General features: G+C 37.1%; 1 protein-coding gene across 2 annotated transcripts in view; it reads left to right on the top strand.

Annotated features, from left to right (window-relative positions):
• The window catches only part of ARHGAP42 (Rho GTPase activating protein 42), a 292609-nt gene that overhangs the window by 128129 nt on the left and 145626 nt on the right, over window positions 1–18854 (top strand). The window lies entirely within an intron of this gene.

The raw sequence follows: 18854 nt of genomic DNA, 5'->3' as shown, positions 1-18854 counted from the left end.
TCACAAAGCAGTTGTTCCTTTGTTCTTTGTCTCAGCTCATCAGACTTTTGTCAGTAAAAGTATCTTTCTATTGCAGATATTTTCAAAGAGGAGACCAAGTTGGAAAAGGTTCTTCTATTCCTTGAGCATTTCCTTCCATGGGGACTCAAGACACTGCTCAAGACTTCCCACTTTTGGGATGCCTGGGTGGCTCAGTTGGTTAAGCATCTGCCTTGGGCTCAAGTCATGATCCCAGGGTCCTGGGATCGAGCCCTGCATCGGGCTCCCTGCTCAGCAGGGAGTCTGCTTCTCCCTCTGCCTGCCGCTCCCCCTGCTCGTGCTCTTTCTCAATCTCTCTCTCTCTCGCTGATGAGTAAATAAGTAAAAAATCTTTAGAAACTTAAAAAAAAAGACTTCCCACTTTTGAGCATTAATAACCTAAGGGGCTTGATAATCACTAAAAAAATATATAAATAGGAGTTATTTATTTTTATAATGCTAATAATAAACATTTAGTACTTAAAGCCATTTTTAAAAATTTTATAACTTGAATTTAGAACATGTGAAGAAAAATATAACCACGATCTTCTCTCTTTCTCTCTCTCTCTCTCTCCATGCTACCACTTGGAAGGGTTTAAAAAGGAAGGGAGGATTTGTTTTAAAGCAGGGTGGCTGAGGCATTCATCTTTTAGGTTTCTAATATTTTTATGGTGGAATTTGTGTAAAGCTATCTCTGAAGTACCTAATTGCTTCTTGATAATGTAGAAGAGTGTTTAGTGTTGTCCCAAAATTTATATTAAATTGTTAAATGGAGTGAGGAGAAACATGAGCTCATTTCAGTTCAATGAGGCACTATATTAGTCTGCTATTAACTGTTTGTGCAATTTTAACCTCTTTGGGCTTCCATCTCTTTAATTCTAGAAGGAACAATATTAGATATGATTATCTCAGAGCTGCCCAGTAGTTTTAGATTATTTTCTATCTAGTTTAACTTGATATCTGAAAAAATAGATTCAATTTGTAGTTATGCCATGAAGTACAGTGTCTTGATAAATCAAGACATATACACTTTTGTGTATACGTTTACTTTATAATTAGATGACACTGAATATGATAAATGGATGTCACCAGTCAGGTTAATTCTGATACACAAATCCTTTTTTCTTCCCCCACCTTAGAAAGCAGTTGCTTTGACTTTGTAAACTTCTCCATCCGTGTAGAGTCATAGATAAAAGCTATGAGTATTTGGGTTTATTTGACGGGAAGTTCTTGGCAGTTAATACCAAAGGGTTTTTCCATAGTTCTTTTTATTGTTGCTTTTTGGTTTGTGCAGGAGTTGAGTTCAGTTTAGGGACAGAACTTCCCTTCAACTCTGTGGATTTCATTCTTTGCAGAGACAGTGGCTCTAAAAACCTCAGGAGGTGTTAACACTTCTATGAATAGTAATGGCCCATAGTGCCAATGTGAAGTCTATTTAGAATAAAATTTTCATTCCTTTGTCATTATAATCACATTCTGTATTTCTGTAATAGCTCACATAGAATAAAATCTAAATTTCATACTGTAATTTTGAAGACCTTACCTGCTCTGGCATCTGCTTTTTTTTTTTTAAAGATTTTATTTATTTATTTGACAGAGAGAGACAGCGAGAGAGGGAACACAAGCAGGGGGAGTGGGAGAGGGAGAAGCAGGCTTCCTGCTGAGCAGGGACCCCAATGAGGGGCTCGATCCCAGGACCCTGGGATCATGACCTGAGCGGAAGGCAGACACTTCACCGACTGAGCCACCCAGGCGCCCCTGGCGTCTGCTTTAATCTCAGACATTCCCTGTTGTCTTTCACTGTGCTTTAGTCATGCCAGGCTTCTTTTCTTTCCATCAACATGTCAAGCATGCTCTATCTTAGGATGTTCATACTTTCTGTTCTTTCTGCCTGAAACTCTTCTAGATCTCTGAGAAGAGATCAGGGGGTGAGGTGTTAATATAATTCATGTTTCAGTTCGCGGTACTTCTCTTCGTTGAGCCCTTTGTTTACCACCCAATTTAAATTAGTATCCCTACTGCCATTAAAATTGTCACATCAACTTGTTTTGTTTTCTTTGTGATTTCTATCAACTGGTATTATCTTTTTAATTTTTTTTATTTTGTGCTTATTTGACTTTATGAATTGTAAAATAGTAGGAATTACACCTTAATGGTTGAATCATTTCCAACTAAATCATTGGAAACATCTAGTTTTGGTTTATAAGCAATTGATTTGTGATTAATTTTAAATTTTCACCTGAAAAGTTATGAAGAATAATCTATGTGTTGTTTCTGGTTGAACGATAACCCTCGTTGGGTATGTACCTATCAGTACTACATTCACTGTCGTCTGTATATGTAAATCAAAAAGGGAAGCATTATTACCATGTTGTTTTGATAAGAGCCTGGTCTACAATGAAGTTGTCATTTATTAGGGGAGCCTGTTCACATTTGCCACACAGGTAGCTAGCTATAGCGAGCAGCTGGGTTTTCACCAACCTAATTACCTCTCTCATTGGACCTTCCATGGTGCCAAAAATCCCTCCATTGGATTGCCATGCTGTTTTATGTGTCCCCAGAGCAAATAGCTTTCAGTGTACAAAAAGCAGATTAGCACCTGTCAGTAAATCAGATTTACTGGTTGTTGGGAAGCATGGAGAAAGGTCTTGATGAAAGAAGCCATAGAAGTCATAAGGTTTTATTGGTGGGCCAAAGAGTATGGTAATGTTTGGAAATATTTAGAATTCAGGTTTCCTGGAAGCAGAGTCCTTGGTAGGGGGCTCCAGTGAAGAGAAAAGGGATGATTGTGCATAGCTTGAATAAACGCACTAGAATACAGGCCAAACAAAGCTGAATTAGGCGCAACTGAAAAGGTAGAAGTTTCTGAAAACAAATTTTATCTTCTTCACAGTTTGACCTAGGCTTGCCCTTGCTTTGCCTTTTGGCCTAAATGCTCTAATTGTCACACAGTACAATTACAGCAGTGTAAATTAGCCCCTGAGTAATGTAGATAGTATGGTCCCTGGCTGTTAAGCTCAAAGACCAATAGAAGCTGTGCTTTTCATTCCTCATTCTTTCAAGGCTGTTTATAAGCCTAATTGAAGTTTTGGCACAGGGTAGCAAGGCGTCTTCCAGTGATAAGACAGCAGGCCATTGCTTATTCATCCCTAGTAAATATTGAAGGATAGGCTGTTTTGCCAAATAGCATTTAGCTTTCCTATTCTCCCTGCCCTATCCTATTCTCCCTATACCCAGTGCCTATTCAGGATTCATTTCCAAATTGGTAACTAGAGTTGGTAAAGAATAAGAAGTTGTAGAAATTCATCTCATCCATTCTCCTCTTAAAAGTAGAAATGAAAATTTAATGATGGGATTAAGCTTTTGTTTGCATGTGTAGTGAAAATCCATAACCTGGTATGCCCTAGTAGAAGGTGGTCTGTATTCATTATCTGTTAAAATCTTCATTTTCCTTAAAAGAAACCGGTGTGTGTGTGTGTGTGTGTGTTGTGTGTCTTAACCTGAAATCCATATACTTCAGTTTTTCTCTTTCTCAGTGGTTTCAAAATACTTCTCAATCAATAATATATGAATGAATGGAGTATTGTTTGAAACTGAGGCCAATATATGAATAGGAAAATGACATTTAGTTTGCATGAATGCAAAGTCCAGCATTGTCCATCTTAATTTTAGTTTGACTTTGGCATTTTCTATTCTCTTAACTTCTCTTCCAACTCCTTCCCCCGTATAGTTGCCCACCCTCGCTTCAGCTAATGCGCTTGTATCAAAAGATGTTTTTTGGCCTATAACTGTATGCCTCAGATACTGCTCCAGGCCCTTGGGAATACAAAAATAAAAAAGAAAAAGAAAGCTGGAGCATAGGCATTTCCTTAGAAATATTCCTAATTTCGTTGGGAAGACAGACTGGCACAGTGTGGCTTACAGAGTTCTGTGATCTGCTGTGGTATGATCACAATCCTGTGGCTAACTTACACTGGGAATATTAAGGAAGGCTCACCAAGGGCATGACACTTGGGCTGAAGTTTAAAGAATAAGAGACATTTAGATAGGGATGAATAAGTGAACCAGGGAAGGAAAACTAAGGAAAAGGTCACAATGTGAGCTAGGCTTTATAAATTGTGTTATATGGTGAAAGATAAGATTTGCCACATAGAAGTGACAGCAGAAAAGGTTGTGAGGAGCTAGTGAGGGGCTTCTTCATTAAGGATCGTGGGATACTGGGCTAAGGAAATGTCTTTTATATTGAAGGTTATGGAGAGATGATAAAAGCTAGGAAGTAACATACTCTTATAGACCTTCTGGCAGCTGTATAGAAAATTAGATTTGGGTGGGTTGTGAAACTGGGTGCTGATAGGTATGTAAGATGAATGTTGTTCTAATCCTGGAGAGATGATGGGATGCATGCTAAGGCAGTGGGGAGATCATGGCTAGGATGTGGAAGATGGAGAGGTGGGAGTCTGGGGCCATGGGGCAGCTGCCTGAATTTGGTGTCATTCATTGAGAAGAGACAAACTGAGAGATTGGGAGAAGGATGGGACATATCTTGAGGGTGTGTTTTTGAGGTGCTTCTGGGAATGGTACAAACACATGGTTTACAGATAGAGAGTTTAGCAGAAGTATCTGGGCTGCAGACAAGATTTATAAGCCATCAGTCACTTCATGTGATATTTGAAGCATGAAACTACATTAGATCACCCATGGATAAGGTGTAGAGTTTTATCTTGAAATGTAAGGTAAAGGTAAGTTGGTTGAGTCTGTCTCTGCCCCCTTTACTCTGCAAGAGAATTCTTGAAAGCTTACTAGGTCAGAAGGCCACTGAAGAAGACAACTTAAGATATACCTGAATGCTCTCAGGACGATATGCTTAGCACGGGTGAGGTGGAAGCTTCATTGGCTTTGTGTTTATGTTCAAAGTTATTTTTTTGTTGTTGTAACTTACAGTCCAGTTTTATTGTATTCTTGAATTATCTGAAAATGTGCATTTTCTCATCTAGTATTTTCAGATTAATTAATTTTTAGATTGATTAAAATGTCTTAACTTTAGTCATATTCTAGACTGTGTTAGGAATTCCTAAAAGCCCAAAGTTGGCAACAGGATGTGATTTTCAGCATTCAAAGTAATGGGAGTTGCTTGTCAGTGTTCTGTGTAGAGACCTGGGTGATGTTGAGATAAGAACTAGGGTTTTACCAGCATCGACACACTTCTCGCTTATGTAAACTGGGCATCACAGGAGCTAAATTTTCTTCTCCACTAAATACACTATCTCTTAGTTTTTTAAGAGGAAGCAAAAGAGGGACGCCTGGGTGGCTCAGTTGGTTAAGCGACTGCCTTCGGCTCAGGTCATGATCCTGGAGTCCTGGGATCGAGTCCTGCATCGGGCTCCCTGCTGAGCAGGGAGTCTGCTTCTCCCTCTGACCCTCCCCTCTCTCACGTGCACGCTCTCTCTCACTCATTCTCTCTCTCTCAAATAAATAAAATCTTAAAAAAAAAAAAGAGGAAGCAAAAGAGAGAGGAGAGAGATTGTTTCTCCATACCTTTTCATAATTTCATATAGGATGACTTAGGTGTCCCTTAACATAGAGTTACTGCTTTGCATTATGTCAGGTTGTACACATCATCATGAATGCACCAGAGTCTGAATGTCTCAGGGAAGTCCTTTCCAAACTTCCAAGCTTTATTTTCCGGAGAAGAATCGTAAACATTTTTTAGCTAGTTCTATGAATTGAAAGTAATTCATGGCCAGAGGATAAGACCAAAGGAGGTCAGATGCTAATGATTTATTAAATGATTGTGTTTTCTTTTGGGACATACTTTTCACAGATAAGGAAAAGTATATATTTTTTAATGTTTTTTGTCATGTGTTGTAAAGAGAATTTCTCTAGTATTGACACATAACTCTTACTGCACATGATACAAGACCTCACATAAAGGGCTGAAAGAGGTTCTTTAGTTCATTGGGTAAGAAAAGTTTTTGACAGCTGTACAGTGTGGAAAACTGGCCCATGGTTTATGACCAGATCTGGTTTTGGAAAAGACCAGGGACAAGAGTTAAAACATATGGAATTTATTTGCGAAGTAATTCTTAGCTATGACTAAGAGCCTGTGCTCAAATGCCTGGGAAAGTTTAAAAGAAAATGTTTGCAAAATAAATCATACCTCTTGTTTGCTAAATTGTAGGACTTTGATAACTTTTGGGTACTCACGGACTTCTGTAATTATGTATTAAAGCCCTGAAGTTTTCTCTTTTAATTAATTTTTCTTGTTTTTTTTTTAGCACTGTGATTCAATTTGTTGGTTCATTCAATTAAGGAATTATTTATTTCAAAAGGTTTTCTCTTCCTCTTAGCCCCCAGAGATCTTTAAAATACTCACATTCAAGCAGTCACTACTGGGTTAGTTTATAGGAAAGATACACTGTATGTGTGTGTATTCGCTTCTGGTGTTGTTTTTTCAACCATACAAGTTCCAATTACAGTGTTTACTGTTTGTTTATATCAAGATAGTATGTGACATAAACATCCTAAGTAAGTGTTGTACCAGGGAAAGTGAAGTAGGAAAAGGCGATACTACTGTGGTTATATTTCTGAAAGAATACCCATTTTTCTCATTTCCCTAACTTTTATTGGTAGAATTATGTGGGGGAAATGTTCCTATTTTAAATCAATAGTTCCTAATCTTCCCTGTGTCCATGCTGCTTCTCACATCACCATTACATTATTACAACTAAGCATTTCATAAGCCAAGAAAAATCATTATTACTCAACTCAGCCTGACTTTTTATCACACATATAAATATGGCGTCAGCACAATAGTGAAAGTGGGGATGCAGTAAAAATTCCACATCATTTTTCAAAGAAGATGAGTAATGGAGAAAATAATATCTCTACATATACGGGTTTAGAAATTAGAAAACAGGAAAATAATCTCATCACTAACTCTGCAGGTCATTTGTTTTCCTTGGTTTTTACTTTATGATAGGCAGACTCACAAGTATGGCTTGTGGGGGCAAGTCTTACTTTTGGTCCTGCAGTATATTCTTTTTTATCTGACAGTGATATAATGGGGATTGGCAGAGTAGTTAGGAGTATGGACTCCAGAGTCAGAATGCCGGGGTTCATGTTATAGCTCTGCCACCAGCTTTAGTATGTGACCTTGGGCAAACTACTTAGCCTCTTTGGGTCTCAATTTCCTTATCGTAAAATAGGAATAATAATAGTACCTTTTTCGTGAATCTATTGTAAGAATTGAAGGAGAATTCTCTTGGCCCGTAGTAAATGTTCAGTAATCATTGTTATATGTGTACTCTAGACTCTATTTCCCCATTTACCTGATGGGAGTGACGTGTGCACTTTTGTCTTCATGCTTTTAGGCCTATTATTCTACAATATACTCCCCTACCCCAAACCCCTTTCCTCGTTCCCAGCTAAGATCTAGTAGAACCATGTTTTTCTTTTTTGAGTTTTCGGTTCAGCACAGTAGTGAAATCAACCTTAAGGAAGAAGGAGTAGGGAGAATTTGGACTTGCATCTCTTATTTTTGAGGAGTTACTGCTCTTTCCCCTGTAGCCCACTATGGCCATTTGTATGATAACAGTCTGCCCTCCAAAGTTTTGACTTGAAGTACAATAGTACTTCTTTTTCCCTGCAAAACCAATTTATAAGTAAAGAACCTTGTGTGAAAAAAATCATTGTAAATTAATAGTTGTTTTTTTGTGTGTGACTGAGTCTTTTTCTAAAGATATCAATGAGTGTAGTTTCCCATCACTACTTATGTAGATACTGATTGCTACGTACGTTATACAGCATCTATCACTACATATTATAGAAATACTAATTATCAAAAACACTTAGTTTGTTGCCATCCTCAGTAATATGATGAAGAATAGTATTTGCTATAGTAACTTATTGCAGGCGCCCATTATGGCTGTCAGAAATAACTTTATCAAATTTAGCAATGGTTGTGTTGAGTTTCCACTGTGGCAAGGGATTTTGCTAGACAGTGATTGTTAAAAAATCAATAAGACATTATCTCCACCTTTACAGGAATGGAAAGATAACCTTATCTATATTTATATAACATATGCAGCATGAATACTGTCACTCTTGCTAGTAAGAGATGTTTATAACCAACATTTGTGATCATCCCTTCAGTGTCGAGATTCAGCCTCAGGATCCTTCTCAACCTGGCACCACAGAAACCTGCTATCACTCAGATAGACTTGGAAGCTAAAACTGTTGATCATCAGTGCTATTGTAGAAGTTTGTTCAAGGTATTGCTTTGGAAGCCCAGAAGTTCAAAAGCCTTGCTTTGCGTAAAAAAGTTTAGGTGTGAAGAAGTACAAACGAGTTTAATCTATTGGGTATTGGAAAAGACATACAGAATTGGAAATGTTATACCCACAGGTACATGTTTGAAAGAAATGCTCTAAAAAGTAGATAAAAGGAGTCTTGTATAGTTACCACTCTTTCCCACTCTTTGTAGTTTAATATTGGTGTCTTCCAAATATACATTTAGTTCTAAGCATTGATGTGCTGGAAAAGTTTAACTGCCAGCGCTTAGGTATTTGTGTGTGTGTGTGCATGCGTGTGTATGTGCACATAACCCTGATTTGTAATGCTTGTTGATTTTCCTGGTGTAAATACTTCCACCTCAGCTGACTTCAACCCCATGTCATTGAATGAATACAGCCTGGGAAGAGATACACAGTGTTTCCCTGGAGCCACTGTGAGCCTGCTCTTGCCCACCACTAGCCCCCAATCTCTCTTCCTATACTTTCTCTATCACTCCCTGTATTAGTTTGGTTAGTCTCTGCTTTGCTTCTATGCTTTTCTGTCCTGCCTAATTCCTTCCTCCCTTCTCTTCTCTCCCTTGTCCTCTTCTTCACTTCTATTCTCTCCCCATTATTGCAAAATTGGAATAAGCAATTTAAGAAATTGCATATACACTGGGATATCTTAAGTCTTTCTTAAGGTTTTAACAATCTGCCATTACGGAAATACTGAGCAATTGTAATTAAAATACATTAACATTCAGCTACTAAGATGTAATTGCTGAAAAATAACTGTGACTCTGGGAATTTACTTAATGAATTTTCATTTCTTTTATAAACTCACAAAGACTATTAGAAGCTTGCTTAAATTCACAAATGAAGAATTTAAAACAAATGAGTGATTTTAATTTCTCTCTCCAAAGATATTTTTCGTAGTGAATACTGAGAAGGGTAGAGAAATATTAGCAGAAGAAATAGCAATAAAAGTAGGGTGGGGAGGAGATAAACATTGGATTACATAAATTATCAATTTGTTGAAGGTCCCCCCCCCCCCCCCATAAAGCCACTTTGACTAGGGGATAAAACCTGGGCAAAAAAAAAAAAAGTCCTGAGGCCACAACTGACTCAGCTCAAGATACACGGTGTTTTTGGTATTTGAGGTGGGGAGAGGGGAGAAGGTATGTTTTCCTTCCCCGTCAGCATGAGGACATCAGTACATGGGACAGCTGTGTTACAGGAGAATCAGAGGCCGTCTCCACAGTGTTAACAAACTTGGATGCATCATTGAATACTGATGGCAATACCACAGATGCATACAACCTCAATAGATCCTGGGATTTTCTGAGAATTCCAAAGGCAGAGGACTGGCTGAAGTAACCTCACCAGTAATTTTGCAGAATGTTTTTACCCAGTGAAATTCAGGAGTGATTATTTAACCCCTTGCAGCACTTCTTACATTACCTGTGTTCTCACAGGTAGATTAAACTTCAGTATCTGACTTGTATGACCTTTGAGGTAAGGTAATACAGCCGTATATTCCATAAAATGTTTTCCTAAATGCATACTTTCTGGTCAAAATCAAAAGAAAAGTATTTGTTACGATGAATGTATTTGTAGGATGTTTGGAGTATTTAAGTAGCTTGTAAGATGTCAATTCTACTTTGACCTTCACATATCTTCTTTTTTATAGCTGAAAAGTAGTTTGACCTTCTTTCTGCTGATTTTTTTTTTCAGTCTCCTTTATTTTAGAACTATAAATGTTCAAGTAGTAATCAGGATGATAATAAGTGGACACAGGTTTTGAGCAGGCAATATGTTAGGTTATGGCTGGTATTTTAAAATGTTTTCCACAATGCTTGAATGCTTTAAAATATCCTTAGTGTAACCTCCCATTAGCGATTGCTGGGTAAGAGGGAATAATGCAAAAGTAGTTTAAAAGCGATAAAAACCTAAGGAAAATAACTTCCCTTTCTTGTTCAAATAACTCAATATTCAGAGAATTTCATTTGGTACAACCTGGAGTTATGACATTATTAGATCTCAGTGGATTATATGAAATATTGCAATTTACCCCTCTCTTTCACTTTCTTAGCTAGGTTCTATGAAAATGGTCAATTCTTTCTTGGATGAATGCTTTTCTACTCCCTCATCTTATGAGTGTAGAGGGCTTTATTTAAAAATAACAAACTTTAATTTGAGTTATTTGGGATAGTTATAAGCTCTAGAAAGAATAGAGGATTCTTTGCTGTTTGCCCTAGTAAACACTCTGTTCCACTTAAGAAGTCTTGACATTATATGCTGATGAGATTCCACTCTTACACTAGAAATCCAGTAGCAACTTCCTATTCCATTTAAAAAAAAATATGTGCATTATAATTGGCCTACACGAAAGCATGAATTTAAGAGGAAGCAAGTATAACTTTATACTAATAAACTTATGACCATTATACATAAAATATAAAATTTAATCTTTGTAAATAAGCATATTATCATCCTTAAACATAAAGGGAAACAGATTTGGAAAGTTTTAATAACTTGACCAAGATTGCACAGTTGTCAGGGTATAAACCAACAATTAAATAGAAACTAATGCACTCTCCTGAAGAGTGTACGACCTCTTATCTTTTGAAATAAGGGAGGATTCAGGGCATCTGGGTGGCTCAGTTGTTAAGCGTCTGCCTTCGGCTTAGGTCATGATCCCAGGGTCCTGGGATCGAGCCCCACATCGGGCTCCTTGCTCCGCGGGAAGCCTGCTTCTCCTCTCCCACTCCCCTTATTTGTGTTCCCTCTCTTGCTGTATCTCTCTCTATTAAATAAATAAATAAAATCTTAAAAAAAAAAAAAAGAAGGGAGGATTCATAAAGCATCGTTCTCCAAAAATTTAAATTTCTTTGCCTAACGTATTTCAATAAGAAAAATATCATTACTGGTAAAAGTAAAGAAAATATGAAAGTAATATTAAATTTAAATGAGTTTTGGATCTAAATAGATGAGGTCCAATGGGGTGGGGTTCATAATGGAACACCAGCTTAATAAGTAGAATCAAAACATTCAGTACTGAAGTAGCAAGTGACATTCAGGTTGAAATTAAATGTATTACGGTAACCTTACATAGCACTTTTTTTTGTTCATTTGTTTAGGTAAAGACATGGTTTTTCAGATTAATTTGCTTACATTAAAGGATATAAAGTAAATCTTGTAGTCTTTGACTTTGTATCACTTATTATATGAAGGTCTTGTTCATATATCCATCCTTTACACCTTATGTGAGTTTGGCTTTTGAGTTCTAGTTTAGAAGAGCTGTGGGCTTATTGACCCAAGAGAAGGACTGTCTCTTGTGTAGCTTTGAAGAGTTAACTTGACCAGGATGGAGGAGTGAGCCACAGGCTAGCCCTAGACCACTTGCCAGAATTTCATCCTGAGAAGCTGTTTGGGAGGAAGGAATAGGACAGAAGTTGGAAGGAGGCAGAGGGGAGATACTTGCCTATAATCCCAAATTAGGACTGTGATCTAATTTTCCCAGTTGCAAATGCTAAGGAAAATAATCCTTATCCCATTCTTATCTCAGACTGCTTCTAGGTATCTTCTGAATTAACTACTCATGAAATACCCTTGTGATCTTTCCACTGTGTGTGGATTGGCTATATAGGTATCTCAACAGGAAATTATTTTTGCAACGAGCTTTATCATCCAGGTTTTATTTCTGTAAATGGCAGCATCTGTCGTAGCCTTCTCAAGCAGTTGCTTTAGCGAGCACCGAAGAGTATTGTTAAATCTTCTTTTCAAAACTTTTGAGTCGTTTGGTACTTTGAAAGTTGGGGGTAGAAAATTGTGGTCTTCTATCCTGATATTATTGACTAGGTTGAGTTTAATGGGATATGTTCACTGAGTAGTGATGGGCTGTGACTGGTACCAACAACGATGGATTTTAACCAGAACCTGGAAAGGGGAGAATAAGTAAAAGTGTAAGAATTACCTTTCAGATTTGTTTTATTCCACTGCTGCTCATTTCATTGGTCACACAAATTGTAAGGTTCTCAACAGTGAAAAACAAGCATTAAAAATAGGAATTTTGGGGGGCAGCCGGGTGGTTGTCGGTTAAGCAGCTGCCTTCAGCTCAGGTCATGATCCCAGGGTCCTGGGATCGAGCCCTGCATCAGGTTCCTTGCTTAGTGGGGAGTCTGCTTCTCCTTCTGCCTGCCGCTCCCCCTGCTTGTGCTCTCTCTCTGTCAAATAAATAAATAAAATCTTTAAAAAAATAGGAATTTTTAAAAAAGTTTTATTTGTTTATTTGAGAGAGAGCGCACACACCTGTGCAAGCAGAGGAAGGGGCAGAGGGAGAGAAGCAGACTTTCTGGTGAGTGCGGAGCTCGATGTGGGGCTCGATCCCAGAACCCTGAGATCATGACCCCAGCTGAAATCAAGAGTCTGATGCTTAACCAACTGAGCCACCCAGGTGCCCCCAAAATAGGAATTTGTAATAAAAATAGGATAGCACTTGGAAATCCATGGTCTATAGAAAATTATAATTCGTGTATACTTGGACACATACACACACACACACAAACAAATGTATTTGGAGGATTATTCATCTAATCACATAAAAGCTTTTCTAGTCATTACTTATGAGTGATTTATGAGCACTCCCTGGTGGCTATTTATTAGAACCACTTGGAACAGCAAAAGAAAAGGTGAGTGAAAACTTAATTGCTTGGCTTTATATAAGGAAACGCTGCACCCACAGCTCAAGTGTGCTTACTCAGTAAATGCAGTATTGTAAAGTATTATCCAATATCAGATTTGCTTCTCTGCTACAGAAAATGAGTGAAATAGCAGATAATTTGATTTTTAAAATGGACCAATATCTATAAAAATAGGTTGCTTGTATCCAGAGTTTGGAATTATAAATGGCGATCTCATGATATGAGGAATTTGAGAAACAAGACAGAGGATCATAGGGGAAGGGAAGGAAAAATGAAACAAGACGAAACCAGAGAGGGAGACAAACCATAAGAGACTCTTAATCTCAGGAAACAAACTGAGGGTTGCTGGAGTGGAGGGGGGTGGGAGGGATGGGGTGGCTGGGGGATGGACATTGGGGAGGGTATGTGCTATGGTGAGTGTTGTGAATTGTGTAAGACTGATGAATCACAGACCTGCACCCCTGAAACAAATAATACATTATATGTTCATAAAAACCCCCCCAAAAATAAATAAAATAATTTATAAGACAGTAAGTTGATTATATCTTATTTACTGAAATAAGACCTTTTTAAGATTTTACATTATCAATATCTAGGGAGAATATTAAAATTGGTTTTATATTTTTCCTAAAGCCTCTTAGTAAGTTCATGCAAAGTAACACATTCCACAAATATTATGGGATCTTGAATCTCCTGAACTCTGTGACTTGATACCCCTGCCCTCCCCCCAACCTGGAATTACCTTCTGGAAGAAGTTTCATCAAGCCTCTTGTGTAAATCTGGGGAGAAAAAGTTCCATGTGAGCCAAAATTTCATTTCTCTAGATTTTTTTTTTAGACCTTATGAAAGTAAAGTCACCAGAGTTGTACCCTGATTCACTTTTTAATTATAGTTTTCCACCATTTTGTATGTCATTTTCCTTTATTATGCAGTAGCAGCAGTACCTCTTTTAAACCTGCTAAAATTTTAAACACCTTTAATTTACACTTGGATTACTTCAGAATTGAAGAATTTTGTCCATGTGATTGACCAGTTTGTGGGGATGAAAAGCATGCATTCCCTGGGGGATGTACAAAGTAAGGATCAGAAGCAGCCAAATTGGATTGTAAATCCACTTTGTGCCCTTTGAAAAGTGTTGTTGGCATTTCCATTTTGATGTCTTGAGTTTAGATTCACATGTTGTGAACAGCGGTTCATTGACTGCACACAAAAAAAGCATGATATTTGAGATATAAAACAACACATATCTTATACTGGCTTATGGAAAAAAAAAATAGGTTCCTGTTTAACTATTATCTATCCAGTAGATCAGTACTTTTCTGTTAAATTAATTTCAATTCAGTTTCTACCTTTGAAGAACTACACTTTAAATCATGGGAAATGTGGGGCGCCTGGGTGGCTCAGTCGTTAAGCGTCTGCCTTCGGCTCAGGTCATGATCTCAGGGTCCTGGGATCGAGCCCCACATCGGGCTCCCTGCTCGGCGGGAAGCCTGCTTCTCCCTCTCCCACTCCCCCTGCTTGTGTTCCCTCTCTCGCTGTGTCTCTCTGTCTAATAAATAAAATCTTAAAAAAAAAAAAATCATGGGAAATTTAAGACCAAACACATAGTAGACATTGCAAATTCTGTGAAGAAGGAAACATTTTTCAAAAGGCTGTCATATGTCAAATCTATGCTTGTTATTTTATTTTATTTTATTTTATTTTATTTTTTTTAAAGATTTTATTTATTTATTTGACAGAGAGGGAGACAGTGAGAGAGGGAACACAAGCAGGGGGAGTGGGAGAGAGAGAAGCAGGCTTCCCGCGGAGCAGGGAGTCCGATGTGGGGCTCGATCCCAGGACCCTGGGATCATGACCTGAGCCGAAGGCAGACGCTTAACGACTGAGCCACCCAGGTGCCCCTTATGTTTGTTATTTTAAAAATGTGTATTTCTCCTTTAATTTTTATAAACACCTTAAGAGGTATAGGGATGAAAACACTGAGATTTATTTTTTTTTATTCCTTCAGTTTCACATTATAGAATGAGAGTAGGAGAAAGAAAGAGGAGAAAAATGAACAAATCCAAAAACAAAAGAAAAAAAATGAAGAGAATTGGGTTAAGGAATAATAATTGCCTCATAGGGTGATTGTTAATTCACATCTCACGTGTTATAGCCTCAGGTTTTGTTTTATTCCCAGGTCATATTTACATGTGGCAGAGATTGAAACCACTGGATACGAGTGTGGTACCAATGTCTTAGTATATGGATCTATCAACTGGTCCCTTTCCTAATCCTTCTCTTCCCAATAAAAACATTTCATTCATATTGATTAACTCTGTTATTTTGAGATGGCATATTCTGCCAAAATATTTGAGTCTTCCCATGGCATCGAACATAGTAGATCCAAAGTGAAATTCATTCTCTTTATTCCTTCTCCCTCAAACATACTCTTTACCTCATTTACCCTAGTTCTTAATGTGATGCCAAAGTTCAGTGCCTGAGGCAAAACCTCTTTTTCTTTTTGTTTTTTTTTAAGGATTTTACTTATTTATTTGAGAGAGAGAATGACAGACGGAGAGCACGAGAGGGAAGAGAGTCAGAGGGAGAAGCAGACCCCCTGCTGAGCAGGGAGCCCGATATGGGACTCGATCCTGGGACTCCAGGATCATAACCTCAGCTGAAGGCAGTCGCTTAACCAACTGAGCCACCCAGGCGCCCGAGGCAAAAACCTCTTAATGTCCCCTTTGATTCCTCTCCCTCTGGGTCTTTTTCTGTTTTCTGAGAACACTGCCATTCCCTGTTAGCTGTTCCTCAGCACTGCAGGTACCTGATCCTAGTACCTAATTATTTCAAACTTGAGTTCCACTCCCATCTATTCACCTGGCATCTCTTCATTCTCAAACGATCCCACATATTACTGGCTCCCTAGAACAGGTCTTTACAACATGAATTTTCTGTTTAGAAGCCAGCAGGGATTCCACGTTAAGGCTGTTCTTCCTAGATTATGGGTATCTTTTCCTTATTCCAGCTGAGTTTCCTACTAAAGATATATATACACTTTTCTCCAGCTAGATAATGTTCTTGTTAGTTGATAATAATGTATTAATTCTATAAAGCATGTTATGCGCCAGAACTGTTTGACATACTTCATATTTATTCTGTATTCCCATTTTTCAAAAGTTAACTGAGGGCCTGTAACTAGGTCAATGCACTCACAGTCATGATTGACTCTTAATGAGTGCTTAATAAATTGCTTTCTTTTTCTGCATTGCACTCTCCCTTCCCACATATCAGGCTTAGTTCTACCCCCTTGCCTTTATTTATGGTGTTCCCTGTTTCTAGAATATTTTTGTCTCTTCAGTGTATCCAGTTCACATTCACCATCCAAATCCTACCTTGACTCATTTAGTTCTCAAGGATGTTTACTGGTGTCAAAATCCTGATGTATTTATAAGGAGTTCTCCATAGTTTATCATGCAAAACTAATCAGTTTTGTCTTTCAATTTTTCCAAATATTTTAGCAGTATTTTAAGAGCATCAAATATTTGTTGAATGAATACAATTTTCCTCTCTTCTCAAATAGACATTACATTTCTGGAAGGTTTAGTCCATGCCTTAGTTTTTTCCCTTTATCATAGACCTCATCAATGTGCTTGGCATGTACATAAGTACCTAGTGATTGGATATGGGAGAGCCAAGGCCATCTGTCTTTCAGGACTTTTATGGGAAAATACCTTCTCATAATGTGCACATAGATACACTTCAGTCAAAGGGTAATATTGTAGATTCAGATACAGAAGTCTATTCAGTAGGTAAATACAGAATGAGATTAATTATCTATATCAGTTTGGAGGTATCAAAAGCTATAAATTTTGAGCACTATTAATATCAATATTAAGACACTGAACTAAGTGTTTTACATTCATTATCTTAGTCTTTAGAACCAAGTTAAGTTGTGGGGTAGATGTTGCAGCTGATGCTCAGAATGGTTAAACAGCAGCTTGTAGAAACAGGCCCCAATTTAAACCCAGGTAGTCTTGATTTTAAATATATGTACTTGTGCTAGGCATATCATCTTTTTTTTAAATTATGTTATGTTAATCACCATACATTACATCATTAGTTTTTGATGTAGTGTTCCATGATTCATTGTTTATTGCATATCATCTTATTCAACATCCTTATTATTGGAGTTTTTACCACTTGAGAGATATCTCCCTGTTTAAATTCACTAACTTTAAATATATTAGATCATGCTTGTTTCCAGCATAACATAAACATTCATAAATGTTAGCCTTTATTGTTATCATTTTTCCAAATTACACGTGAGTGTTCATGACACTGTCTTTCACCTTATGCAAATCTTAAGTTTAAAAGCAGATGTGCGTGCGTGTGTGTGTGTGTGTGTGTGTGCATGCATGCACGGGTGTGTGCGTGTGTTTATGTATTTGGGGTTTCATGAGGGCAAAGAAGATGTAGAGCGTGAGAATTAAAAGTGAGCTACTTTGCTACTTTCCAATCATCTCTCTCTAGAAAGATGCATTCACAGTGTATCTGGAGGATGCCTGTCTGAGCTCACAAATGGGTATTAGGTGATGGATGTCAGAGGCATCTACAGTCTGTTGTTGATGTCTTAGAAAGGATTTTGAGTATTGATCTACTTTATATGTCTTTATATAAGGAGTTAAAGTCCTCTCTTCAAGATCTGTCATATTATTTTTCTGCGAATTGGAGAATGATAATCATGGAAGGCACTAACACTCTAGTTTTTATTTTTATGTATGCTATCTTTGTGCATTTAGATATGGAATTTGAGAAATAAAACTTGACTAGAGAATAGTAAGTTCAGTGAAAATAAGTGAAAGTAAAACACTTTCATTGAAATTTTAGAGTTTTATATAATTTTAGACTTACGTTAAAGTTGTAAGAATGATATAAGGAACTCCTATATATTCTTCAACCTATTTTAAAAGAGTTATATATTTTAAAAATAGGGTTTTCTCTTCATCTTAGCATTTGCTAATTATATAATAGATCATATTATCACAGTGGTAAACTATAAATTTTGTTTGTTAACTATAAATATCCCTTCAGTTTTATTGAGATATCATGGACATATAATATTGTGTAAGTTTAAGGTGCATAGGTTGACTTGATACATGTATATATTGCAAAATGATTACCATCAGGGCATTAGCTAACACTTCCATGCTGTCACATAATTACCATTTTTTGTGTGTGTTGAGAACATTTAAGATCTTATGTTTAATTTTAATGCTTTCTAAAGGTTTTTTCAGTTGAAGATTTCCTCCCAGCATACTGTTTTTCTTAGAAATGTCTGTCTCTTGCATTCAGTTCCTGGCTCCCACGCTGAAAACTCCTTCTTCACAATATTCTCACAGATCCAAATTAAAATATTTATCTGTTTTAAAGTGTTAGTAAATCCCAATTTGGAGTTCGGGGCTAAAATACTGTTCATTGAAATGAAATCAGGTACTATTATAGTAGGGTTGGAAATATATGAACCTTCAGGCAAATCCCAAGTGTAAGAAATCTAAGTAGAAAAAAACGAGCCTTATTTTATTTGCAGCTGTAGAATAACATTATAGTGACAAATAGAAGAGCTTTATACGGCTCAATTTTAAAATGATGCTTAAATTGACTGCATTATACCAGTGTAATTAAAGGTATTTGTAATTTAATATCTGTTATTTCTTAGTTACATCTTAGAATATGAAATTAAATTTCAGACTAGGATCTGAACATGTGTACTTGTCCATTATTCACATTATTGTTGGAATTAAGTGAAATAATTTGTGAAAACAACCTTATAAAATAGAAAATACTATACAACATGCAAGGTATTTTTATTTCATTTGTA

This window comes from Phoca vitulina, unplaced genomic scaffold (assembly GCF_004348235.1).
Source record: "Phoca vitulina isolate PV1807 unplaced genomic scaffold, GSC_HSeal_1.0 scaffold34, whole genome shotgun sequence".
NCBI lineage: Eukaryota > Metazoa > Chordata > Mammalia > Carnivora > Phocidae > Phoca > Phoca vitulina.
Note: the sequence above shows the minus strand (reverse complement) of the source record. Positions and strands in the feature narration are given on the sequence as shown.